Source organism: Neopelma chrysocephalum, unplaced genomic scaffold, assembly GCF_003984885.1.
Source record: "Neopelma chrysocephalum unplaced genomic scaffold, ASM398488v2 Primary Assembly neopelma1_26, whole genome shotgun sequence".
Lineage (NCBI taxonomy): Eukaryota > Metazoa > Chordata > Aves > Passeriformes > Pipridae > Neopelma > Neopelma chrysocephalum.
This window is the reverse complement of record NW_020897695.1, coordinates 21,983,013-21,986,645: the sequence shown is the minus strand read 5'-3', so window position 1 is coordinate 21,986,645 and position 3,633 is coordinate 21,983,013.

The window sequence follows — 3,633 nt, the reverse complement described above, 5'->3', positions numbered from 1 at the left end:
GTCTGTACATGGAATGATTGTCAAGGTATCTTATAGCAAGATATCCTTTTGCTGAAAATTTGTCAAAACCTTTTCTGCTATCCCCTGGGGGTAAAATTTTTTTGAGGACATATGACCTAATTCCTGTTCATAAGCTTCAGCCACTAAAGACTGGAAAAGGCTATTCTATTATCTAAAATGATGAAAGATTTCTCATGGATTCCAAAATTGTGTGCCTTTCCTATTCCAGGAAGAGATTGGGAAAGGAAGAGAGAGGGGGTGGGGTGACAAGATCAATATTGCCCAAGCAAACAACACTATAGATGTCAGTGTCCCTTCCTGTAAACGAGGGGGCAAGATTTGTTTCTCATACAAGAAGCCAACTTGCAACACTGATCACTGCAACACTCAACAGTGAGGACTGAACAATGACTCAGTGGATCTAACACAAACTAGTCTGCTATTCTGAGGAGAAGAGATTGAAAGGGTTAGGCAGATATTGGTTCTTATAAGGCTCCTGTATTATGCTTATAATGCAATGTTAGGCACTCAGTGCTTCTCTGCGTAAATGTCGCAGGCAATGAGATTTTAAAGGCTTGTTAAGAAAAGAAATCTTGCTACTAAGAAAAAAAAAACAACTTAGCAAATTATCTACTTTAGTATTTTCCTAACTTTAAATCCCCAAATTTAACACTAGGAACATTTTGGTTGAGGATCTTATCCCTAGAACCAAAATCCAGAGCAGTTCAGGCTTTTCTCTTACACTATTATTTGGAATCATAATTTCCTTTCTTTATGCCTAGCAATCACTTCTCTGTGATGTTTAATATTGCTCAGTTTCTTCTTTCACAATTTCATCATGCAGACACTCAAATCTAAGACAGAAAAAGAAATTCCTAAGAAATACTAAGACAAATAAAGACCATCTGGTAGGCATAAACATAAATGAGATGCAAACAAAAAAATCTCAATAAACACTGAATCAATCCAGTATACATGCAAAGTCTCAAAACAACAGAATTATTTTGCCATGAATAATGTTTGCCAGTGGGGTACTATGCACAGTGTGATTAATTTTCACAGTCTAATGAGTTCTCCCACCAAAAGAAAAAAGCCAGTCCAAATTTATTTTGCAGTATCAGTCTTAAATTTCATTCATTCATTTACTCTAAAGTACATTTATTGTGATTTTTTCCTACAGGAAACGCATTTCATATGCATATATAAATTCTCATTATTTTAGCTTCAGAATCTGCAAAGTTACACAGTGGGAAAATGTATACAGCAGGAAGACAGTTTAAGAAACATGTTTAAGGTCAGACCACTACTTCTGATCCAGCAAAGAATGAGTAACACATCAGTTACTCACAAAAATTTGACAGAGGGTTCTTTTTGTTGCAGACATAAAATGCTACTGAACAACCCACACCTGTATATTAAGGGCAAGGCTGTGCCCTGCACTTGGCTGGGGCACATGGGTTGAAATCCTGCCTACTGAGTCAATTAATTGTTCAACCAACATCAGCAAAGCCAAAGTTGTATCCAAGGCTCACATCTCACTACCACACCCTGCAGCTCAAAAACAGGGCACAAGAGCTACTGAAGGGATGACCTGGACTTTTCGCAAACCTGCTAACAGCTAGGTGAAGGGAAGGACATAATATCCTGTTACCTCATGTACTCTCAGGAAGAAGATTCAGCAACCAGCAGCTAAACTGCCAAAGAAAGGGTATATTCTCACTTTAAAGAATCTTTCTTTTACATTCCTGATAATAATGTCAAATTATGATACACTATCTACTGTTCTTCCATTTTCTATTAAAGTTAATGAACACAAATGAAAACTTTTAAATCGAGTTTAAACTGAAGAAAGCCCATAGAACTCCCCTTACAAGTGTATACCAAAAAAACCACCAAAACCAACAAAACCCAGGGGAATGGATATAATTTCAGGAGCATTTCAAATTGCAGAATTTTTTTTAATTATTTATTGATATTTAATGAATGAGTGATACACACTGTTACATAATTTAGTAGCAGAGTGTTCTTTTGCTGGACTTTAGATTCTGTAGATATTTTCACACAGTACTTCTACTTTTCTCCTTTTTTTTTTAAGGACTAACTACTTAACAAATGTCCACTGAACTGAGTAGAAACAGAACATCTACCATCTACCTCACTTTTTTGACTGGGTTCAGTTACTTTGAATCTACTGATTCCTAACCAGATGCCAATGTGGAATCCAAGCCCACGGTAGTTGTCAATACTGTCTTTCCATTTAGCCAGTGATAATGTGGGGCATTAGGACCTTTTCTAAGCTCTCAGCTACAGAAGTCACATCCAACATGCTTCATCTTACAAATATCTCTGCTCTCACCAGAAGTCCCTATGCTGGTATAATCTATAGCATTAATGTGGCATCTGCTGTGAAATCCCACTGGCAGAATCCCTAACATATTTCTGACATGTTTTAGAAATGTGGTAAGCTGTAAGTGCAGAATAAATTAATAGTTTCTTAGTGGTTTTCCTAGAGTTAATAATCATCTTATTCTACAACACCATTCCTACCTCGACTGAGCTGAAAGGCTACATGGTCCCCACAAGTAACAACTACTATCATATAAATGTCAGAGATAGCTATAGAAGATTTGTCCCATGAACAGGAGAGACATACCAAATGCCAGGTTTTGGGGGACCGTTTTCCCACACAGTCTGCACTACGCTAAAAAGAGCATTAGGATCATTGTGTGTTCACTATTAAAAAATAACTTCTGTACCACAGAAAAATGTTACTACATCCTTTCCCCAACACTTTCCCATAAAATTGCATTTATCTGGAGGCTACATTTCATGTTCTATGCCCTCCCATTCTCTACAGGTAATATTTGCTTTTATTTCCTCAAGTGAGGCAAGCCAAATCTGCCCTCCTGCTCTCTTTATTTTATGCACACCAGTTCTTTTATCCTAATTTCAAACATCTTTTCGTCCCCATTCTTGTGGAAGGAACGGTGACCCTTCATAATTTTCCTCTCATCATTGCCTACACATTTGCACACTGCATACCACTCATGTTCATGTTTCCCAGTCTCTGATTAGAGCTGGTTGGATCATTCTCGAAAATCAAGCATTACAGGAATTCTCATCCCTTAGTACTAAAATAAATTATTCATGTTCTTTACAAAAAGAACAGTTTTATTGCTGCTGATTAAATAATATGCCCAAAAGACATTGTTTGCAATATTTTTTGCCCATCAATCGTTCCATGAATTATTCAGAAGTATTTGTATTAAGCTGACTCTGGCACTGGTTATTTGGAGTCAGAGAGATAGACAAATGTCCTCTTAACATATTCTCCCTCAACAGAGTCTTAGACTGGAAGATGCGGGAAGTGGTGTGGGTTACTTGCTGTGGGTATTACGGGAACTACCTGAAACTTAAAAAAAAAGAGAAAATATGCTTTTCTTTTAATTATAGGATGATTTCTTCTCTCCCTGTCCTTTCAGAGAGGGAAGGTGCTGCAGTTCAGTAATGAATTTGCTGTACACTGAATCCAGACTGAACCTCCAGGAGAAGGAGACAATGAATAGGCTAGTAGAAAGGATTGAATGCTGATGTCAATTAAACTGAAACCATGAAATAAATGAGGTGTTTCAG